The sequence below is a fragment of the Petromyzon marinus genome, chromosome 75 (assembly GCF_048934315.1).
Source record: "Petromyzon marinus isolate PM22_M1 ecotype Great Lakes invasive population chromosome 75, UKy_Petmar_22M1.pri1.0, whole genome shotgun sequence".
In the NCBI taxonomy this organism is placed as follows: Eukaryota; Metazoa; Chordata; class Hyperoartia; order Petromyzontiformes; family Petromyzontidae; genus Petromyzon; species Petromyzon marinus.
In genome coordinates this window covers 473,145-498,464 of record NC_133741.1, presented here as the reverse complement: position 1 = coordinate 498,464, position 25,320 = coordinate 473,145, and the positions used below count along the sequence as shown (strand labels likewise).

General features: G+C 44.4%; 1 long non-coding RNA gene across 1 annotated transcript in view; it reads left to right on the top strand.

The window, feature by feature from the left end:
* Positions 1-2,682: 2,682 nt before the first annotated feature.
* LOC142907115 (uncharacterized) overlaps positions 2,683-25,320 on the top strand; it is a 34,162-nt gene continuing 11,524 nt past the window's right edge. Inside the window, exon 1 of the long non-coding RNA XR_012930804.1 lies at positions 2,683-2,822. This is a non-coding gene — a long non-coding RNA (uncharacterized LOC142907115). The remainder of the gene's footprint in view (positions 2,823-25,320) is intronic.

Genomic DNA, 25,320 nt, shown 5'->3' with positions numbered 1-25,320 from the left:
GAAGCGTATGACAAACACATAATTTTTACTAAAGTCAAAACGAAGTCTCTAACCTCAGGACATAGGCGAATAATAGGGCAGTGTTGACTCAAGGGCAATGGAAGAGAAGCAGAGGCACCTTTGTCTAAATCGTAGTGTGAGAGAGCGGACAGACGCCAAACAATTATTTCAGCACCTGAATTCACAAGGCTGGGAAAACGTAGATAACGCTCCCCCACCGCAGCTAGGATAACACACCACACGGGCAAGCCGAGAGGAAGGAGCAGAGAGAGAGATGCCTTGAAAGTCCTTCCTAACGAAGGTGTGCAGCAAAACTCAGTCAAACAGGTTTTGAGTTAAAGAAATCTCAATACATTAATATATAACATCAATGCTAACACTATTCACCGTAAACTATATTCCGCTTACACAACCTTGTTAAACATAAACTACATAATACTCAAGCGATGTTAAACCGGGGGCCAGGGAAAAAGAGAGTCTCCCTGCCGTCTTTGTCTTCCTGCAGTCCATGATAAGAATATGCTTAGGCAACAGAGCTGTGCCGTAAATGACACACACAAGGACACACATACGAACGGACACACATACGAACACACACTACAGACCACGACACACAGCTGAATCAAAAGAAGCTCCACCTTGTGGGGAGGAGCCAAGAGGAGGGATTTTTGGCATAAAAGAGGACACTGCAGCATTGAAACCTCAGTTCGGCCAGCTCATTGGAGCTCGGTTCAGCTCGGCTGAGCTCAGCTCGGCTCATCAGCTTGCCAACAGCTTATCAGCAAGCGGGCAAGACCCGCTTGCCAGCTCAGCTCATCCCTGCATGGGATCGGCCTCTGCCGACGCGGAGGAGGTCTCTGCCACCCACCGGAGTGGCGAGGGTCGCTGTTTAGCGACGAGGCTATGTGGTGCGAGTCGGCATCATCAAAAGTAGCATTGCAACGAACGTGTATCAACAGCCCCCGACACCACCGCACGCTACCAGCGAGCTGCGTGCGCTATCTACCGACATGTCATCGCAACTACAACAACCGGCGTCAACAGCCAGCGACACCACCGCATGCTACGAGCGAGCTGCTAGCGCCATCTACCGACAAGCCATCGCAACTACAACAACGTGTCAACTACGTCAGCCGACCCGAATCAACCACAGTGACAGAAGAATCGACTGATACGTATGACGCACACTGCTCCCCACCACACGACAAAGCAGGTGTCTGACTCAAAGAATCAACTCCGAACACTGACTATTCAACAAAATTTATATCCCTTACCATACACGAGTCAGGAACCAAAAGCCAATCCCAAAACGTGAACCATATGTGGCCGTGGAAGCATCGCTATAGATCGGGTGATAACAGTACGTCGTTTATAAGTATATTCATAAGTTTCCTCCTTAATATTTTATTTTGTGATTGTACTTCTAATCGCATAGATTACCCATAGATTCATCAATACGAATTGATTCTTGACACCTTCGCCACGGAGTTACGCTCACGGGGAGAAATCAGGTTAAACCGGTTTTCTAATAATCCAATCCTGTTCACGAATTAATTAATATCCCATGAGATAGCGCGTCCCGCCGCACACCTTACTCCAAGCCATCTCTTTAATTCAACGATCTTGCTGATGAATCTATGAACGTATATTTGTGCCTTTGGGAATAATAACTGTTTGGATTGCCTTTTTATATGAAGATCGTTGCATGTTAATCAATCGCCTGTGGTACTGTGCTGACGATTTCAAGCATAATAATAATTAATGTAATAATGCGTTAAGGTCTTGTTTAGAGTAGCGTTTGCATGTTTTTAACGACTCTCTATCACCAACCGAGCTAGCTTACGCGGCGGAACTAACCACGAGTGCTGTTGTCAGAGTGAAACAACCCAGTCGTTGATGATACCGTGTTGATACTATGTTGAAGTACCATAATTGAGAGTTGCATCTTCTAAAGTTAAAGTTTAGTTAGGAAATAAAATTGATTAAGGCAGAAGTGATTGTGTGATTCTTTCCTGAAATCTGTGCATAAGAACTGGTTCTGCGTTGAGATATAAACTTGGTGACCTTACATTACATAAACACTCTAATCCATACTCAGTAAATGTTACAGTGAGAATAATTGTATTATGCTGATCGATAATACAAAGTTAAACAACGAAGCCGAGTTGACTCTGACATGCATCACATTAGCATAACTGCATACGATTAATTGTCTTATCCCGATTGGATACGACCCTAATTATCATAACGACTTGCATTATCATAATCACACCCATTCGCATAAATTAATACGATTTTCTCTAGAATTAGCACAATTTATATGCATAATTACACAAATTAACATAATTTCGGAAAATTATGCCAGTTTAGAATTTCATTCTTTTTTTTTCTTATTTTTCATCAAATTTTCATACACCACATATACAACAACACGCCTGATTATTGTTAAATGAGTTCCCCGTGCAACGCTATGCGATTAATACTGTCTGCATCACGTGGAACACATGGAGAAAAACGGAACACGTGTGTGTGTGCACACACACACTCGCACACTGAAATATTCATCTGAATCGGCTCTTTTAACTCAGACAGCGTTAATTGCGTTTAACAATCATCGTGCGCGTGCAGCACGGAACGAGTTGATTTGCATTTGAATGGGAGGGTTAATTTGGGAAACGGGGGAAGACGGAACGTGGTGGTGGTGGGTCTGCGAGGACTGGAGTTTGGGAAACCCTGCACGAGAGCCCACAGCACGTGTAGTGGGATACGGAATCCTTCACGCTGGCATTCCCACCCTGTCGCAAGGAAAAGGGGTTTTAAAGGTAAGTTTCAAGGTGTTTTTGTATATTTATGTTTGTACAGTCAATCCACTGCTGGATGAGGGCCTTCCCACGCTGTTACGACCATGGAGGGGTGTTATGTAGCCATATTTCACCACGCTAGTCACAGCAAGTTGGTGAAGGTGGGGAGAAGCGGCTTGAATGGGGAAAGTTGCTATGAGTGAAGTGCGTGCCTCACTATGACACTGACGCGGTTCCTTATCAGCACATCTCGCGTGGACCCCGTTAATCTCTATTTCGGCGTTCAATCTGGTGGATTACGGAGCCCCCGTTGAGATCCAGCAACACATAAATAGTATTAAGATATATTGTAATAAAGCAGTAGTCTGACAAAAGTTCGTATATTATTATTGTCAATTCTAGAATCTCAATGACTCTGGGACTCTGCAGCCCTGAATAACCCACAGGGCCTCGGGAGGAGGGATGTAAAACTGATTTCCCTGCAGGTGCAGTTCCCTTGTGTAGACGGATATCCCGTGTGGCACTGAGCTCAAAGCCCTGGTTGCACAGCTCACGACCCAGCCATAGTGTTCACGGTAGTAGCAGCTACAGATGCCGTCTTGACCACATGCCGGGAGCTCGACCTGGGCTCCAACCCAGAGTGACGAGGTCGGAGGCGGAGACACGACAAAAAACATCAGCATCATCGTGACCACTACGACCACAACCATAGGTCAGTGGTGGCTATGCACCGTTTACATTTTACAAACAAAATAAATAAAGGAAGAGTTTGGAGAGACCATGGAGAAGGACTACCGGGTAGCCTCAAAGATGTTCTGGCAAACCCTCCGAAGCCTTAGGAGAGGTCGACGAGACGTGGCCCAGGCTGTTTTCAGTAAGCGTGGTGGAGCATTGACCCCAACTAAGGAAATAGTCGAGGTGGAAGGAACACTTTAAGGAGCTCTTCAACCCGGTGGATATTCCCTCCGCTCAGGAGGCAACCCTGGAAGCAGCTGGGTGGGTCTATCCATCGCAGGTGCTGAAGTCACCGTGGCGGTTTAAGCTGCAGGGGTGGACGAAATTCGCACTTAATTTTTGAAAGCGCTGGGCATTGAGTGCCATGGTTAACACGCCTCTTCAATGTTGCATGGAAAGCAGGTACAGTACCTCTGGCTTGGCAAGCTGGGGTCGTGATTCCTATTTTTTTAAAAGGGGACCAGAGGATGTGCTCCAACTGCAGAGGAATCACACTCCTCAGCGTCCCATTCAGAGCTTATTCCAGAGTACTGGAGAGGAGGCTCCAGCCGATGGTTGAGTCTCAGATTCAGGAGGAACAATGTGGATTCCGTTATGGTCATGGATCAATGGTCCAGCTCCTTTCCCTCTCACGTATATTTAGATCGGTAAAGAGAGTATTTAAGGCCTCGACACAGAGGTGCTGTTTCTCTGTGTGCCTATGTGTGTGTCTCTCTCTGCGTATGTGTCTCCGTGTCTGTGTTTTGTCTCTCTCTCAAATATAGCAATCTTTGGAAGAACGTAATCAACCAGGTAGGGTGTTGACTGTTATGTTAGCCGATTATGTGTTGTATTGCATTATATTTCTAAGTTTACTAGGTTTGTTTTCTCATTCATTCGTTCCTGATGACGATTGCTTGTGTTGCAATCAAAACGTCGTATTCTATTTAATTTATTTTCTTTCCACGTGACTTTACCGAAAGAACCAAAAAAGTAAAGGGTGTGCTTCAGTCGTGTGAGTCTGTGCGCATGCCCCCGTGTGTGTGTGAGGAACGATAGTGTAGAGGTTAGCACGCTGCATTACAACCTGGCGACCCGAGTTCGATTTCCGCTCACGACCAACACCAGTGACGATCATCTTAACCGATCCTGGGCCTCCCCTAGGTCGACTCCGCATAAAATGAGTACCTGTGCGATGTGTAGATGTGTGTGGTGATGTTGGATCTGATGGTGGACCTGATGGTAGTTCTAATGACGGTGGTTATAATGATGGTGGGTGTGACGATGGTGTTTCTGATGATGTTGGTTCTAACGATGGAGCATGATGATGATTATGATGATAATAGTAATGTTTCTTCTCGTGTTCCACCTGATGTGTGCTTCTGAGTTGGAGCCCAGACTGGGCTCCCGACGTGTGGCCAAGGAGGCGTCTGTAGCTGTGATCGATAATGGGTGAACTATTGGTATGAAGCTCTGCACCCCGTGCCAGAGGGGATCCCTGCCAACACGGAGTTTTATACCTGTGGAGAAACCAGCTGCCATGTCTCTACCGTAGGCACTGCGAGTTGATAGCTGCTATAGTCTCAGAGTCCCAAGCCATCAACGAGAACAGCGATTATGAACACTACCTTTCGCGTGCAGCCTTGTTCCACCTGCTGATGCATAATAATCCTAACAATTCTTACATCGACAGATATTTCCTTTTCATTTGAATGTGTAAAGTTGAATTCGTCTTTTTCCACATGGCTATATTAGATTTTGTGTTTAATCACTCTGAGCCGCTATCAACCCTCAGTGCCTAGGGGAGAGACGTGTAGCTGGTTTCCCCACAGGTATAAGAACTCTGTGTTGGCAGGGATCCCGTCTGGCACGGAGCGCAGAGCTCTATTGTCACAGTCGATGACTCGCCCTCTGCAGCTACAAAGAATAATCATTATTATCATAATGCTCAATAATAACCACCATCATCAGAACCGCCATCACCCCCACTATCATTGCAAATACAAAGATCCCCCGCATAGCCTTAACAGACTGTTGAGGACATTACTGTTAGAGAGCACCTATGAAGGCCGGCACGGCACAGGAGTGGGTGGGTGACCAGCACAGCGACCAAAGATTCACAACAGGCGCGTGGAGACACGCGGCTCATCACATCCAATACAAGGGCGACCTGGGCTGCATCATCCACTCACTTAGAACTCAACAGGAAATTCACACGCAGATCACATTTGACATCAAAGTAAACACGCAGCCCACTGGCCGCATTCACAAATCTGTCCCTCCAAGTAAAAAAAAATACGCAACTTAAAGTCTAATTTACACATCCTGTCAGACACACGGCCTTCTGGGAGTGCATCTCATCAGCAGCATTGCATCAAGACGAGCAACACTCTGGACCGGTTTTGACATTTAACGTCTCACCAGGTGCAGAACCAGGGCCTGCTTGAATACATGCTTGTGAACTGACAGATGTTTACAGGTAAGGAAATTCACTGATAGATATGGATTCTATATCAATGCAATATTCTATAATACGCGTACTTAAAAGTGAAACGACACGCAGGGAGCCCGGCCTGGGCTCCAACCCAGAGCCACGAGATCAGGAGGATAAACGAGAAGAATCATTATCATAATCATGCTCCATCAGAACCATCAATAGCATCGTCATCACACACCATCATCATAACAACCATAATCAGATCCAGCATCATTATTATAACCATGAGAACACTCCTCAGAAACACCAACACCGCTCATCACCACTACCAATATCACAATCATCACCATCATCATCCTACACATCTACCGAGACAAAAATCCCCTGTAGAGCCTTAACAGACGGTTGAGGCAAGTGCTGTTATCGAGTACCTCTGAAGGCCAGCATGGCACACAAGGAGATGGGTGGCCAACACAACTCCCGACCGCCTTTGTCTCCCTAGTAGGGATGTTTACACAACCAGGTACTCTTTTGAGGCGGAGTCGACCTAGGGGAGGCCCAGGAACGGCTCAGAAAATCATCACTAGTGTTGGCAGTGAGCAGAATTCGAACTCGGGTCTCTGCTGGGTTCATAGTGCAGTGGGCTGACGACTGAGCCAACACTACTACAACAACAGGCTTGTGCCAGGCTAAGTGCTGCCGACAGGAGGTCATGGGACAGACCCAGGTGCCATAGGTTGACAAAGTTGACTGGCAAATGCACCGACCACGACAACCCCACCCTGGCCCCCACACTCATCCCTCCTCGGCACCCCCCTCCCCATGAATAGCAACAACAACCGTCCTTCGCCACTAAGTGGCGGTGACGTCACCACGACGCTTGTGCCAGGCCATGTGCACCTTGAGGCCACGTGAAGTGTCGAACGCCCGCTGGCAGGAGGTCACGGGGCAGACCCAGGTGCCACGGGTCGACTGACTGAGATGACTGGCTGATGCCCACCTGTGCCCCCTACTGTGCCAACCCATGAATAAATACACTCGCACACACGTAGTGCCCTGATTGGGATCGCCTGGTCTAACAGTCGGGTTCTACTCTGAGGATTCCTCCAAGGAATGTCCAACTGTTTACCGGCGCAAGGAGTTTGGCTCGACTCGACAGGACAAAGTCTACATCGCAGCACCCCTGAATTGTCTTAATAGTGTATTGTACGTTGGCCCAAAAGATTACCGGATCAGCTACGATGAGTCACACATTACTGATTAAAGAGTCCAGGTGGGCCAGAGTGAAAAGTGCGGTAAAAGCAGAGACAATGGGTTGAGGGAGATTAAAGGAAACCGCGGTCCATGTCGGATGAAAGACCGCGGTGGTAGCCACAGTTAGGCGCACGATTGGTCGCTCAGTATCACATGACCCAGTTCCTTTGAAGTTGGGAAAGGTAGACTACGGAACGAGTGGGCCATCTTGTTTCCGAAATCTTCACTGTGGTCATCTCGGCGAGTTATCCTCTCTTTGCTGCTCGGCATCCGTGCAACGTCAGTAATTTGTAGATTCGAGGTAAAAGTGAGGACGCTGGGTCGACTGTGGGTAGACGGTGATAGAGAAGACTCTTCTACACTCTCGGGTCGTACCGCACCGACTAGATTGCGTCCTCCAAAAGGTTTGTTTGTGACTAAAATAAAAGTGTTAGCAAGACTATGCAGTGTGGTGTGACCGGTTTCTGTAAGTTGCAGTGTGTGTGAATAGTCGGGAGAGGGCAGCGCTGCGTAATGGCCAGAGTTCACGCGTTATCGCACGCGGTGTGGCCTCGGAGTGGTGCACGCAGCGGCGTTGAGTGACGAGCGAGCGAGGCCCGACTCGGGGACGGGCAATAGCGACCTTGTTTGTCGTGCACCTCACACTGAGTGTCGGCGTTGTTTGCCGCGCGTTCATGCCGAGTCTTTGTGCTGGTTGCCTCGTGTCTCGTGCGACAAATGATACCATAGCGCGTTTCACGCCAAGTTTGTGTAACATTTGGCATAGCGCATTAGGTAAATCTGCATTGGTGTGTGGGTGCATCGCCAGGAATTAACTGGATGGTTGAGTCGGACATGCAGCCTTCTTTGTATTCATGGAGTCCCGAATGGGGTTTAAGGCTGCATTGTACTCCTGTTTCCGTATCCATACGGTCTTAATATATCCCGACCCAGAGTCCCCAAGGGCCCTTCAACCAAGGGCCTGGCAGATTATGCAATTTCCAGAATCTAAGAAAAATTGTTGAGAGCCTTCAAATTTTTTATGACGACTACTGGCGTCCCCCAGAAGCTAGTGGAGGGAGAGATTGCGTCTTGACCCAGAATCCGAATATGTATTTATACTGGAGGAATCCGATGAGATATACAACTTTTTTCACGGATGTCCAGTAACGGTGGGTTACAACAACAATACAAAAACACGATATGAGTGAAAGATATGGGAAAACCAATTACTTAAAAAGATACACAAATAAAAGAAACAATTATATTACCAGGTAAAGTCCACTGAGGTTTTAACTTATCTTTCAGAAGTGACCTGGTCACAAATGATAGCTCAACAAAGTGGGTTATGTGGAAATGTATTGCAGCAAAATAATAAAATTAATTAAAATGCATGTTTCTAAATGCGGAGGGAAAAACCAGAGGCTGCAGAGAAAAATCCGCTCGACCACGTGGATAGCTCTAAATAGACAGGGCTCGGTCGGGATCAAACGCAATAGGCGAGGTAGTGAACATCTCGCCACTGTGGCGCTGGAAATGTTAAATACATTGTCAATGTTAAATACATTGTAATTTTGTTTTAAAGCTTTCGTGACTGCAGGGATTCATTATTGGTTCTTTTGGTAAAGTCATGTAGAAGGGAAATAATAAAATAATAAAAATAAAACAATACAATTATCACGACGTTTCTATTGCAACACAAGCAATCATCATCAGGTGTGAAAACAACAGCAAGACATTTTGAAAAAAGTGGCTATTTTTTCTTAACGTTAGCATCATGGACAGCAACTAGCGGTTGTTCAGACGGACGAGTCCATCTATGCTCGGAACAGAGGAGGGGGGAGATAGAGACTGGAATGCGATATGAAAGTCACCGTAAGCGTAAATGCAATCATCACTCCAACCATGAAGAAGGACACTCTTGAGGAGCAATTTAAAACCATAACCTTACCCTACATTGCGGGGGTCACAAAAATAATCTCCAAAATCTTGAATAAACACACGATGCAGGTCCGATTCAACACAGTACATAAAATCTGTGATCTGGTCCCATCTGTAAAAAATGTGATTCCAGACATACACTACCCTGGCGTCTACAAACTAAGCTGCCTCTGTGGTAGCAGTTACATTGGATAAACCAAACGACATGTCTCGGACCGGATCCGTGAACACAAAGCAGACCTAAAACACGGTAGGACCAACACCTCAGCCGTGGCAGACCACTGTTATAATTCAGTGGGCTCACATGACATTAACTTCTCCAAGACAGAGGTTCTCTGCAAGCCATCTGGCTACCATGCGAGATTCGTTCGTGAGTTTATCCACATATACAAACAGACAATTTCAACCGAGAAGATGGATTCTGGCTTAGCAATCATTGGAAGGACGTGATAAACCATTTCGGGTCTTGATTTAATGTGTTCACGCTTATGGTGACTTTCAGACCGCATTCCATTCTCTTTCTATCTCCCCCCTCCTCCGTTCCGAGCATAGATGGTCTCGTCCGTCTGAACAACTGGCAATTGCTGTCCGTGGTGCTCACGCTAAGAAATACCGCCACTTTTTTACATTTTCTTGCTGTGGTTTTCACACCTGATGATGATTGCTTGTGTTGCAGGCGAAACGTCGTGAGAATTGTATTGTTTTATATTGTATTATTTAATTGTTTCCCTTCTACGTGACTTTACCGAAAGAACCAAGAATACATTTCAGAAGTTCCCGACGACTCACTCGGAGGCTGAGGCCTTAGGTTTATTACAAATCTTAATACACGGGGGTGAACAACTTCCCAGGGGTTAGGGGTCCCGGGCTAGGTCCCGACACAGCCTGCTGTCCTGTGCTGTCTCCTCTGCGCCGGCCGTGGGATCAGCCAACACGGCCGACCGAGGAACACAGCCACGTCCAGCCCTGGCACTGTGCCCTCTCCTATCCCTACCCTCTTGCCCCTGGCTCTCCGTTCCACCCTTCTCAGACCCTACTCTCCAGCTACGACCCCGCTGACGTCACGGGTCCCCCCTTTATACTTGAGGAGCTGTGGCATCATTCTGTTGCCCCGAGCGCATGATGCCGCATGACGTCATCGCACTAGACAGCACACATGACGCCACTTCCCTATTCTACTCCTCCACACATTTTTAATATTAAATATATTGGCAATGTTAAATACATTGTCAATGTTAAATACATTTTTTATGTACTCTTTGGTTCTTTCAGTAAAGTTACGTAGGTAGAAAACAAAAATCACGATGTTTCGATCGCAACACAAGCAATCGTCCTCGGGTGAAAAAATACAGCAGGCGAACTGCTAAGGCAGGACAAATATAGCGAGTGAGCTAATGCAACAAGAGGTTATATATCGACCACACAACTACGCTGAGATTAGTATGTGTTAATGAGAAGAATATCATGCCAATGTGAGAAGGCTTCCGCAGCAGCGGCTGTGTTAATGAGGAGATTAGCATATAGACTGCCAGTACACTCACCCAGCTTAATAACCAGCCTACAGTCTACATTATAGACTGCCAGTACACTCACTCCGATTTAAGAACCAGGCTAAAGTATTTTTAATTATTTTTAATCACTTTTTTCGATCTACTTGACTTTATTGCAAGAACCAAAGAATAGGTAGACTTTTTCACAATTCTGGCCAATCGCCTGATGAAGCTGGTTTTAATCACCAGCAAAATGTCGTACTCCATTGTAAATGTTGTGGGTTTACTCGCTGTAACATCAGTGTGCTAAAGTAATAGCTAATTGTCATAGTATGTTCACGTGGTGACAAACCTTACTAATTGGCTGTCGGGTGGTGGTGGGTTAAGGACCTTTATATTTACCCGATCTAACCCACACAAGTCTTTGTTATGTCCTCTTTATCATTTGCCCACATCACTAATATGTCTTGGCTTCTCACCACTTAGTCTGCTGTCACATATTATAAACGAATCCTTACACTCTTGAGCCATTCCTTCAACCTTGAAATGTCTTCCATCGCACGCTTGTTAAAAAAAGACAAATCTCGACTCTAGTTTGCTTATTAATTATTATCCCATTTCCAATCTCCCCTTTATGTCGACGGCCCTTGAACGTGCTGTGGTCTCGGCTCAACAATAATTACTTATCATGTAATAAGCTCTATAAACCATTTCAGTCTGGTTTCAGGTCAATGCATATGTAGTGAGTCCAAGTGAATCGCAGACGTTATCTTCGGCGCAACACTATTTATTCCACAATAACACGTAACACAACACGATCTACACTCGGGTCTCGAATACCCATCTAACCACCCTACGGCAGAGCTAGGCACGGTTCGCTATCCCCATAAATGGGGTCCTGGACCGCGTGGCTAGAGGCTTCTTCTCCCCGACGTGTATCTTCATAACACCAGCACACGAAGAACCCCGAGCTCCTCACAGAGCCCTCATTATATGCTCCTGGGCTGGAGCTGGCTCCGCCCTTCGCCCCGCCCACCTTCCAGGCCTCTTGAGCTCCTTCTCGAAGGTTCCCGAGAGCTCCTTTGGACCACGTGACCGCCCCCGTCCACCGGTGGCCCCCCTCCAATATTTTCTGGTCACGTGACAGCAAGTCAATCAGCCTCTCATGCCCCAAGGTAACCCTGGCTGGCTGACGCTCCCTCTCGCTCCCTCACCGGGAGCCCACACTGCACACTGCTCGTGGTGCCTCCGCGCTAACCAGCGATCACCCAAACCACGCTAGGGTTGGTACTGCATCCTGTAACCCGGGCTGCCCGTAATGACAACACAATACCGGCCGTGGCTTCACAAGTCCCGGCACCAAACAGTGACAAGCACAGTCACTACACATAGTAAGGGTCGTTAATTACCTCATAGCTTCCAACTCAGGATGCTTATATATTTGTGTTATCTTAGACCTCAGTGCTGCCTACAACAGCATAGATCACTCGGTTCTGTGAAAAATATTAGACCTCAGTGCTGCCTACAACAGCATAGATCACTCGGTTCTGTGAAAAATATTAGACCTCAGTGCTGCCTACAACAGCATAGATCACTCGGTTCTGTGAAAAATATTAGAAAGTGATGCTATAATCACTGGAATGGCTCTTTCCTGTTTCATAGCCTACCTCACTTATAGAAAACAACTTGTCCAAATTTGGTAACACTTATCTTAAACTACTTCGTTACCTTAATAAACTCTTGGTTGTGATCGTTCATTCTAAACTGACGTTAGAATTACATATCCACAACGTTACATCGGTGTCCTTATGTCACCTTCACATCGCCCATGTATGTCCTTTCATTTCATAAACTGATTCTGAAAAGCTAATTCATGCGTTTGTATTTTATAGAATTAACTTTTGTAATGCTGTACTTGCTGGAGTAGCCAAGACATTTATCAAAAAGCTACAGTGTGTTAAAAATCTAGCTGCACGGGTTTTAACAAGATAATTGCATGTCATCCCTGCACTGGTTCCTGCTGGAATTCAGATTTAAATTAAAAATCCTGCTCCTAACCTACAGGGCTCTGAAGTCTGGCACCTGCCTAGCTCGTCGTCCTGTTCACTCTCTACATCCTCCATACAATTTATGCTCCGTCGATTGTGGATGACATGCCATCCCAATCTCCATGAGGCATTCACACTAGGGGATCATGCATTTTGTTATTATGCACCAAGTCTGTGGAATGCTATTCCCATCCACATCAGGAACTATGGCTCCATCGGTTATTTTAAATAATGCTGAAAACCCTATTTTCATGCAATGGCTTTTTTTCATGTCATCCCTGCACTGGTTCCTGCTGGAATTCAGATTTAAATTAAAAATCCTGCTCCTAACCTACAGGGCTCTGAAGTCTGGCACCTGCCTAGCTCGTCGTCCTGTTCACTCTCTACATCCTCCATACAATTTATGCTCCGTCGATTGTGGATGACATGCCATCCCAATCTCCATGAGGCATTCACACTAGGGGATCATGCATTTTGTTATTATGCACCAAGTCTGTGGAATGCTATTCCCATCCACATCAGGAACTATGGCTCCATCGGTTATTTTAAATAATGCTGAAAACCCTATTTTCATGCAATGGCTTTTTTTCATGTCATCCCTGCACTGGTTCCTGCTGGAATTCAGATTTAAATTAAAAATCCTGCTCCTAACCTACAGGGCTCTGAAGTCTGGCACCTGCCTAGCTCGTCGTCCTGTTCACTCTCTACATCCTCCATACAATTTATGCTCCGTCGATTGTGGATGACATGCCATCCCAATCTCCATGAGGCATTCACACTAGGGGATCATGCATTTTGTTATTATGCACCAAGTCTGTGGAATGCTATTCCCATCCACATCAGGAACTATGGCTCCATCGGTTATTTTAAATAATGCTGAAAACCCTATTTTCATGCAATGGCTTTTTTTCGGAGTTTCCATGGCTTCTACCAATAATCAGTTTCCTATTTATATATTTGCTTTTAATCTTTGGTTTTATTGTATCCTGATAGGGTTTTTACTGGTGTTTTTATAAATATTTTTTTTGTACTTCTGATGTGCAGTGCTTTGAGATTCACAATTTAAAAGGTACTTCGTAAAATGTAGTTTATTATGAAAATGATTCAACAAAGACATCATACAAAATCATATTTCCTGTTAAACTTCATTTGAATAACACACGCACATATCCACCTTGTATGTTCAAAATACTGATGTCATGATTCTCATTGTGTACATTTCCATAAATACAGGGATAATTTGTATTCAAGATGTAAAACGGCGTCCAAGCTCTAGTCAATCCTTCTTGCTCTTGGCTGCCACTTTCACCACCCTCCTGCGGTGGCAGCACACGCAGGAGGGCAGAGCCAGGCCACGCTGATGAGCAAAAAAGAGAGGTCCCAGGGTCCAATCGGGGCTGTTTGCTGGAATGGAACCCGCCATGCTACGTCTCTTTGGTCTCCGGTCTTCGTGTTCGGCATCGTGGATCAGGAAACGTGCTGACTGACCTGACCTGGTTATATAGTTACCCCGAGGTGGTTACCATTATGTAGTATCCTGTTATGTTAGATTTATGAAGTTACCCCGTTGTGGTCATAGAATAAACGTTTCCTCCTGAGTCAAGCGTGTCTATCAAGATAACCCACTCTATATGTAGGTGTGTCAAGAGCGGTAGTGTCGCGGTTAGCTCAAGAGATCGATTCACCCTCATCCCAACCCCAGTGACGATTATCAGAACCGCTCCTGGGCCTCCACTAGGTCGACTCGGTCTCAAATGAGCACCCGGTGCGGTTGTTAAAACATCCCTACTGAGGAGACTAAGGCTGTCGGGCGTGGTGCTGGCCACCCACATCCTCGTGTGTGGTGTCGGCCTTCATAGGTACTCGCTGACTGCACTTGCCCCAACAGTCTGTTAATGCTCCGCGGGAGATCTTTCTTTGTTTCTGTCAAGAGTGGTAGCGCACACGGTCACTGCCAGTGACAATTATCCGAACTGCTCCTGGGCCTCCACTAGGTCGACTCAGCCTCTAAGTATTTTGTGTGGTGTATAAACATCGCCATTCGTGAGACAAAGGTGGTCAGACGTGCTGCTGGCCACCCACCCTCTTGTGTGCCGTGCTGGCCTTTATTAGGTCCTCGCTAATAGCACTTGCCCCAATCATCTAAGACTCTACGGGTGCGTGTGAAGGTGATTGTGTGTGTGTGTGCCTTAACAGCTGTGACAGTTATCCCCTAGCATCTAGGACGACTTGGCCACAAATATGTAACTGCTGTGGTTTGTAAACAACGCCACCGGGGAGACAAAGGCGGCCGGGTGTGGTTCTGGCCACTCTCCCCTTCGTCTGCCGTTTGGGCCTTCAGATTTGGTGCTCGTTCACAGCACTTGCCCATACAGTGTTAAGGCTGTACGGGGGATCTTTGTCTTTCCGTACATGCGTGAAAGTGACTGTGTGTATAGTCTTCGATTGCTGGACTAGAGGAATTTCCATCTGGTACAGATACAATGGGAGGCTGATAGATGCGTGGGTGCGGTCAAGGAATGCCTCCCTATTGGTCAACCATGTTATGTATGCCGATTATCTGGTGATTGCTGCTCACTCAGAGGAGGAGTTGGAGGCGCTGCTGCTGAAACTGGAGTAAGAGGTGGGGCCTTACCATCAGCCCCACCAAAACTAAGCACCTGCCTGGGTATTTTGTACCATCAGACACTCCACCCCATCAACTCCCAATTGGTGATGGGACAGTTGTGGAGAGCTTCCCATACCTGCCAGTGTGGTCATGAGTGGCTCCGGTTTGGTCTCACTCCGAATCAGTCCAGTGGCATTATCTCTTCATCGGTTGTGTAATGCTGTGTGGAATCTACCTGGCCTGTCACTCCACACGAAGCTTCAGGTCTTCTCGGCCACAGTCATGCCCTCCCTTCACTACGCTTGCAAATGTGGACCCCCCCTAATGGAACATCTTCGCCACCAGCATGGTCACCCACACCCTCTGACCTGCCAGCAAAGTCAATTCAAGCCCCACCGGATCCGGGTCTCTGAGGCCTACCGAGACCACCAAGTACGATATCTCGGGGACCGGATCTGAACGGGGGATGCCGAGCAGTGAGGGGCCACGCCCTTTAAGCTGAGGTCTCCTTTTCATCAACTCTTCTTATCCCTCGGAGTTCCGGAGGTGCAAAAGCCTGCTGAGACGGGGGTGACCGGTGCTATGGACCAGAGGGGAATCCGAGGGAGAAGAGGTCTTAGGGCTAAGGATCTGGGTAAAGGTGTTTAATTAAAGGTGTGCCGATTTGCGGCATGGGGGGGGGGGGGGGGGTGCGCTGTGTTGCATAAAGTGTTGCCGATTCACAGAGGGGGGCGCCGTGCTGTGTAAAATGTTGCCGATTTCACGGGAGGAAGTGCTGTGCTGAGTAGAGTGTTGGCAATTTGCAAAAGGGGGCACCGCACTGTGAAAATGGTTGCCGATTCGCGAGATTGGGGGTGTTGCGTTGGGTATGTGTGCTATTAGTATGTGGGGGCACTGCAGTGGTAGCAGGATTGTGGAAAAAAAAATATGTATTCCTTTTTTGAGTTCCGTTGGTTAGTGTTCATCGAGATTAGGGGGTTGCTCTGCCTGTCCAACGTTTGCAGCTGCTGCATTGACAGCCGGGACGGCTGTTTTTTTAATTTACGGAGGCAGGTGATGTAGTGACACAGCGGCGACTGCTGTCCAGTTAGCGCACACGCCGTTGAGCATATGCACTGTGTGTGTGCCGGCAGGGTGAAGGAACTGGTGCAAGGATCACGATAGACCTCATAGGGAGGCCCCTGGAACCTTCTGGTGGTTTCAAGAAGGGAGGCGTGGCTAGGGCGGAGCAACTAACTCGACTCCGACTGAGTGTTCACCGCACACCACACGCACACACCACGCTGGGAGGAAGGATGACACTACACATGTATCAAGGGCACATTTGCTCACACTGACTTAGGGGGTGACTGGGCTCGAGTTAGTCGAGGTGGTGGAGAGGCGAGTGGTGGAGGCATACATGGGCGAATGACAACAACAAATGTTGCAGCATAGTATCGCTACACTCTCAAAGTAGTTCCTCCGCCATGCAAGAGTAAGCAGCACAAAAAGACAACTTAGTAGTGAGTGATCGAGCAACTTCCAATTGGTAATGAAATATTTTGTCTACGACGTACAATTATAATAATGTCCCCTATTTTCAAACGATGTTAAAACGATGAGAAGCAAACTGATACGATTTAAACTGATTATTGCCGGTAAAACGCCCTTCCCGTGGGTGCCGAGGTGTCATATAATCCTGGTTTGCTAGGAGACAGTGGTACGAAAAATGATGAACGAATCTCCACATGATAAATATTGGCCCTCACACGAGTGGTCTCTCGAGATGCTCCAGTTTCAGCACACACACACATATATATGAACACTCGTCCAATTCGGTTAAAAGCGTCTTAATTTATAGAGGAATGCAGAGCGTGGGCAATTATTAGCGTGAGCTCAGCGCGCAGATGTTGACTACCTGCTTGTCTGTGGTTTCCTTCTCGCGCCACAAGAGCAAGCGAATCGGGTTGATATTATTTGTATTGAATTAATGTACAATGCATTTGTGCATCTTAAATATACCAATGTATAATACAGGAATACCTTGCACTTTCATCTGGTTAGGTACCAGAGCATGGACGAATGTTAAAAAAGGAAAAATGTCAAAGCAGAGCCTTTATTTAGCTGGCAAATGTATTTTGGCCAGCGAAAAACGTACATTCAAATAACTACAGTCAATATAAAACGTACATGCAAATAACTACATTAACTACATAACACATGCGTGAAAATCCAATATAAACAAAAATTAAGAATAAGCAAAATGATACCTTGACTGTTATCACAAAAATAACTGAATTGTTTACAGTATAATCACAAAAATACGTACAGTATTAATAATATATGAATAAACACAAATATTAGATATGCTCACTAAACGACTTCCATTCAAAGACTGAACGAAAAATATGGCGCGTGGCACGAATGTCGTGGAAGGTTGGATGAAATTGGACGAAATTTGAAATGTGGTTATAACTGCAAACGGCCGAAAGAGCGAAGCGACGAAAGTCAACCGGACGAAAGTCAAGGTATCGCTGTATTGTGTTTATAGACTATACTCTGCAATATATTACATATGTTTAAAACGTTGATCAGTAAACGTCAAAATTTAAAACAGATGTAGTGACTGGAAATGTCACTGTGTGGTGCCGGGCCTGCGAGGCCACGGCGGGAGGTATACTATTGTGTGTACACCCCGGACATGAAGTGTTGTATCAGCCCTAGTGGGGGCTTGTGTGAGCGTTGGTTAAGCGCTGTTGCACTATGCACAGCGTGCAGTGCGGGCTCACTTTGAGAGAGTGCAGGAGAATGCCAGCCAGCTCGGGTTACGTTGGGGCATGATACTCTGGCTGACCTGGGGACACGTGACCAGATGATACTGGTGGGGGGCCACTGGTGCAAGGGGGCAAATGGGTGGTCACGGGGTCCGGGAGGACCCTCGAGAGCCTTCGAGCAAGGGCGAGAGAGATCGAGAAGGTGAGCGGGGCGAGAGGCGGAGCCAGCCCCAGCACAGGCCAATAAGAGGAGAGCCCTGGGTCGGGCTCGGGGGTTCTTACTGTTGGAGAGGCAGGAGATCCACGTCAAGCTTGAAAAAGCCTCAAGCCACGCAGTCCGGGACCCAGCTTGTGGTCTTTACTGAGATAGCAGAACCGTGTCTAGTTCCGCCGTAGCATGGTTAGTTGGGTGGTCACCGTCCTAGAGTATGTTGTGTTAATAGTTGAATAAACGTGTTGCTCCCTAAGACAACGTCTGCGACTCAGTTGGACTCACTGCACATATACTATACATGATAATAAAACAAAAGGGTTCTTCTGTGCACATGGATGAAATATTAACTACAATTTCATTTCAATTATAGTAACTCGAGAGCATTTCATTATTCTATGCCACCCAATAATTGCCAAAAAAATACATTATTACCAAACCAAACTGTACGTTATCTCTATATACATCGGTAATTTTAATAGCAAACAATAATATATCAAATACATAATTGTGAAAAAAGCGGTAAAGGCCGTTGATATTTTGAACAATCATAGCACGATTATAATTTCAGGACAAAGTTACTACAATTTTAAAGATTACAATTATATAGTGAACTAATAATTATTTTAATTTTGAAGGAAATAAGTCTGCGTTTTTTCGCGGGCTAACATTAAAGTTACAGTACCTGGGTAGTGAATTGTAATAGTGATGTGACAAATCATAAAAATATCGGCTCTGGGGCTTAACGATTTTTTAAAATGTAATTTGTGAACTACTGTTTTTTTTTACCAAAGTACTTCAGCATCTCTTTAAAATGATGGAGCAAAATAACGTGGTAACTGTTTAGTTAAAATAAAGAAAATTACTGAATGGCATTATTTAGATGAATTGATTATGTTACCAGTCGTCCATTGTCTGCTTTCTACACACGCAAACGCGTAATATTCAATCACATAATGAGCCGCAAATGTGACCATTGTATTTTAATCATGGTGTGTGTGAATAACTCAATGCAAAATAGAAATGCAATACCTCATCAATGAACCAGTATAATCTGTTTATTTCTAGCATTAATGCGTCAAATTATGCATAAATAATTTATTTAAATTTGCATGGGTGTTTTTTCGCATAGTTCCCACTTAAGTGGGTATAATTGTGGGTTATCTTAGTCCACCAATTATTGTGCAGAACCATCTCCACGGTCACCCATCAGGACTTTATAGCCCCGTTCACCACTTCAAACCACTGCTTTTGGGGCCTGCATCTTGGTCCCTGTCCTAGTGAATTCATATTACAGTATCACCTTTTGTAACTTTGTGCATTTCCTTTCTGTAAAGTCCTAACCATCTGAGTTGAATGTACTTGAGATTGTCTGATAGGTACCACTCTTGCCTTCTTAAAGTCGTACCGAATAACTATTGATCACTGAGTTCCCTCTTTTAGTCATTATTTATGTGCTATATAACATCTTGACCTCCAGAATATCAATGCTTATTCTTTGGTTCTATTCGATAAAGTCACGTAAAAAAACGTAAAAACAACAATAAATAAATATATAAATACATCGAGACGTTTCGGCCACAACACAAGTGGCCTTCATCAGGTGAAGGGAGCAGACTGTCTATAGGACAGCGCTGGAGTGAACACAGCCAAGCTCAGACCGCGACCTTTAAGCTGTGTGAGAGGAAGCAGAGCGCATTGACAAAGGAATTAGTATAAAAATTAGCATTTAATTGGCGGACTTAGCATGATGAACGATGCACAGGGGGGGAGCAAGTGCAGACCGGCGAGGGGGGGGAGGAGGGGGGGAATTTACATACTGATGGTGTGAAAAGGGGAATTTAAGCAGCTGCGAAAGTTTGGGATACCACTACTTTAAAAAATATAGTGTACCATTGAAAATTTGTTTCATGTTTGGTTTGATTCAGAACATCTTTCCAATGGTTGTTTAATTTGAAACCATCCTCTCGGTTAAAATTGTGTCTGTGTTTGTAAATCTGAATTGCCTCATGAACAAATCTCTGATAAAAACTCGTGGGTTTGCAAAGAACCTTGGTATCGGAGAAAATTATATCGTGATCACCCACAGTGTTGTAACAGTGATCAGCTACGGCAGAAGAATTCGTTCTGCCGTGTTTCAAATCTGATTTGTGCTCGCGAATTCGGTCAGAGACATGTCGTTTCGTCTCCCCGATATAGCAGTCACCACAGGTGCAGATTAAATTTTGATTTAAAGCTTTCGTGACTGCAGTAATTCATATTCTTAGTTTTTTTCGGTAAAGTCACGTTGAAGAGAAACAACAAAATAATAATATATATATATTTTATATATTGTCCCGATGAGCCATCAGGTCTCCTCTCAAACAGAACATCCAAGAATGGTAGCTTGCCATCTTTCTCCACTTCCATGGTGAATTTGATGGCGGGGTGTCTGGAATTAATGTGGTCTAGGAAAAGGTTCAAAGCCGGGAGGCCATGTGGCCAAATGACGAAAGTGTCATCTACATATCTCTTCCACAGGGAAGGTCTGAGGGTGGAAGTCTGGATGACGTCTGATTCAAATTTCTCCATGAAAATATTGGCTATCACTTGTGATAAGGGGGATCCCATGGGGGTACCCTCATGTTGTTTGTAGAAGGAGCCATTCCAAGTAAAGTAGGTATTGTTGAGGCAGTGCCTAACCAGTGCAGATGTATTGGGGTCTAGTCCATGTTGGACCAAATTTTAAATTATTTCAATGATATCAGGTACTGGGACCTTAGTGAACAAAGAGACCACATCGAAGCTGACAAGGATATTGTCAGGGGACAGTACAACGTCTTTGACCATAGAGACCAATTGGGCTGAGTTAAGTACTGCTGAGGCGGTCTTGCCCCCCTGTACATCGTTCATCATGCTAAGTCTGCCAATTAATTGCTAATTTTATGCTAATTCCTTTGTCAAGGCGCTCTGCTTCCTCTCACACAGCTTAAAGGTCGCGGTCTGAGCTTGGCTGTGTTCACTCCAGCGCTGTCCTCTAGACAGTCTGCTCCCTTCACCTGATGAAGGCCACTTGTGTTGTGGCCGAAACGTAGTGAATTTTGTATTTATTTTTGTTTTTTTACGGTTTTTTTACGTGACTTTACCAAATAGAACCAAAGAGTATGGATCCTTGCAGTCACGAAAGCTTTAAATCTAGAATATCAATGCTATTTCTATTAATACTGTAAATATATATTTCCTTGGCATATTCCTGTCGTAAACCAATGCACTTATTTTTTCTACATTTTAGTAATTTCTTTGGGATCCTCGCTTTCATCTCATTGTCTAGTGGACCACGCTCTTGTACTGTTTGCCCTAGACACTTGACCACATTGGCTTTCAACTTCGCGACTTTTTGCATATTTTGCTATTCCTGTCTTAATTTGAAATGTAATATTCTGTATCTTGCTCTACCTGTCCACATATCATATTTTCCCAGGCAGTAGATCCATCTTTACAGATTTTGCTATACTTAATCTGTTTTCTCCACATAGCACAATACCACGAGAAACTGTCGCAATGTACGACTTTTGTGTTTCTCTTCTCACGGTGTCTAAATTAAGTATAAAGAACGAAGGAAAGGGATGGAAAAGTATTCAGAGCTTCGGCAGAAGCTCTCCATTGAAGTACCTTTTCTCGTATACATGCCTTTTACAGGTCTCATAGGTTTTAGGGACCCACCTTGTTCTCGGACACCGCCGAATTAATTTACGTGGCACTCTTATGCCGATCAAGGTTTATGAATACCTTGTGAAGATCAGGGTTTTTATTTCAGCATTTTTTCTCAATGTTATAATATATTATCCACCTTACCTGGCATGAAGTTCAACTGTTTCTTATTGATCTCTCCACTACGGTATGGCCTGTCAGCTCGACACCATGTTGTCGAGGGTTAGCCCATGCACATATGCTGCTCACACTTGATGCAAACTCAAAGATCAGAACAAACGATGATATTGACAAATATGTGAGCACTGAACTTTCCAACAAAAATAAACCCGAAACTGTTTGAAAGTGTAACTAAATATATGGTACATGGACCCTGTGGAAATGTGAATCCAACATCGCCCCACATGAAGGAAAAATCTTGTTGTAAAGGATTCCCAAAAAAGTGTAATGAACAATCCAAAGAGAACGTCAATGGATATCCGATATACCGATGAAAAGAAGGAATAACAGCTCAAATCAGAAAATATACTATCCACAATCGATGGACAGATAGTTCCTTATAATCAATGGCTCTGAAAGAAATTCAATGCGCATATCAATGTAGAAGTGTGTGCATCTGTTAAAAGTGTAATATATCTATACAATGATGTATCTAAAGAATGCTGTATCCATTAAACTCCAAAATATATCCAGCAAATGGTGTTCTTGAACATGACGAAATTCTTACTTTTTCTGATGAAAGATATGTTAGCGCTCTGGAAGTGATGTGGCTTTTAAATGGGTTCACTGTGTTTTTTTTTTTTAATCACACGCAATTATACGATTAGCTGCTCACATGCCAGATCAGCAACAAGTAATCTTTCGTGGAGGTCGTGAAGAAAAAGGTTTACATCGATAATTAAGAGAAAATACATACATCTACCATGGTTTGGACTTAATCAAAGAGCTCTTAAATGCATAGAAATAGCGAAACATTCTACTTTCGCCAAAACTACTGGAAAATGGGAAAAAAAAACTTTGATAGGTAACAAGTGTCTTTCTAAGGATGCCGGCATAAGCATTCGAGATCGTGAAGGTTATTATTTGTGCATGCTACTGAAACGTGTTGATGGAGTTAAAAGTTATAAAGATCTCAAAACTATAAATGAAAAAGAGTGCGACACAGTTCAACAAGCCTGTCCACAATTAGGCCTTATAAAGGATGATAAGATGTGGCACGACATTCTTACTTAAGCAAGTGAAATAAGAATGCCAATCAATTTGGGACAGCTGTTTGCAATGATGTGTGGCTTTCGAGAACTGGAAAACGTACCAGAACTTTAGGAAAAGCATACATTTTCAAGACTTGATCAGAAAGTACTCAGAAAAACTGTGCCCCTGTATGCTCTTGCAGAAATCAATTAACTATTGTAAGCGTATGGTCTCAATTTGAAAAAAATTAAGCTGCCCTCAGTTGATATGCTGCCAGTATTTCTGAATTCAGAATCCTTCGATGTTCGAGCAGAACGGGACAAAGCGATTCTAAACACACAACAAATGAACAACGAGCAGTGCCATGTTGTTGATACATTACAGACGCAGTCTACGATGATTCAGATGATACCAATAAGTATTTTTCTTGGATGGTCCTGCTGGAACATGAACAACTTCTTTATACCCAACACTACTTATTACTATTAGAGTTATATAAGACATAGCAAGACCAGTTGCGTCAACAGTAATAGCAGCAGCATTATTAGGTCGAGGCCAAACTGCTAATTCAGTCTTCAAAATTCCTTAGAAAATAACTGCAACATCGACTTGCAATTTGAAGCCAAACACAAGGGAAGCCAGAAATCTAATCCAATCGAAACTAATTATCTGGGATGAAGGATAAATGACGCATGCACACGCATTTCAAGCTGTTGATAGATTATTGCGTGCTCTGACAGGAATATGTAAACCATTTGAAAGCAAAGCAATACTTTTGGGTGGAGATTTCAGACAAGTCCTACCAGTTATTTTCCATTGTTCACTGTCTCTTACTGTTGCAAGTTGTATAAAGAACCATCGGCTCTGAGGAAAAATACAGGTGCAGAAGCTGAAATAAAAATATATGAGCTCTGGAAAGTGATAAGGAATTCGTGGAATGGCTCATTAACATTACCCTCACACTGCTATCCAGAAAATAAATATAAAGTTGCGCAACTATAGGGTGACATTTACTTTTCTACGGTTAATTTTGAACAACTTAAAGGAAGCGCAATACTGAGTCTTACAAACGAAGCCCATTTTAATATCAACAACAAATACTCAGCCATAATAATGGAACTGAAGTTTTAATAAGCGTGGATACTATTGTTAGTGATGATACTATTGATCAACTTGCATTCCCGGAAGAGTTATTACAGTCTTATCTGAATTGGAATACTTCCTCAGGAAGCAAAAATGATCAGTGTAGCAAACTTAAATACGGTACTTAATCCAAGAATCCCACTCATTCCGTCAGACACAAATTTACCATTCAGTTTCAAACGAAAAAAAACTCCATACGATTGGCGCTTTAAATGACAATAAGTCACAAGGTCAAACATTTGATAAAATATTCCTTTACCTAAGCCTGTTTTTAGTCACGAGCAATTACATGTTGCTCGATCAAGAGTCAGATCGTTAGTCACTTAGTGTAGTATCGGAAAAGCTCGGACATTTACAATTGTTATTTATAGAAATCTTTGATTAAAACATAAAATTTTCAAAAACAGATAAATGCGTGAATATATATTTGAAGATATGCTAGATTAGCGTAATTTACACCGGGTACACCCAATGTTAGTTTTTAAACAAATCATCTGGCGATGATGCTTACTTACTGCTGCTGTGATGGCAGCGGTGACGGTTTCTCGGGTCCCTGTCTAGCCCAGCCCTGGCTCCCCACGTGTGGACAAGCAGGTGTCTGTAGTTGCTACCATGGCAAGTACCACGGATGGGGTCCTGCGCACGTGGTGAACTGTGAAAGTCGGCATCTGAGTTCAGTCCCTGCTGAGATCCCAGCCAACACTGAATTCCTAGTTCTGTACAACAACCAGCTGAAGGCAGCTCTGTTTGGAAACTATGCTGACATTAATAGATACAGGGACAGATAACCCCATAGGTTAATAAGGCCGTCATATTTTGTTGGTCCTCCTTGAGACCCTCCATATTACGTTGAATGAACAGTTAAGCCACGGTAGCACAGTCATCAGACAATTTTGTCTATCAATTACAATTACATTTTTATGACTTTGCCACAGATAAATCTAGGATTTTTTCTCGTTTGAAGAAATTAGTGTGAGTAATTTATGTTTGAATTCACCTTGAGTCGAATACATTTAATTTTACATAGGTAAATGAATATGTTCAATTACTTTTTTTTTAA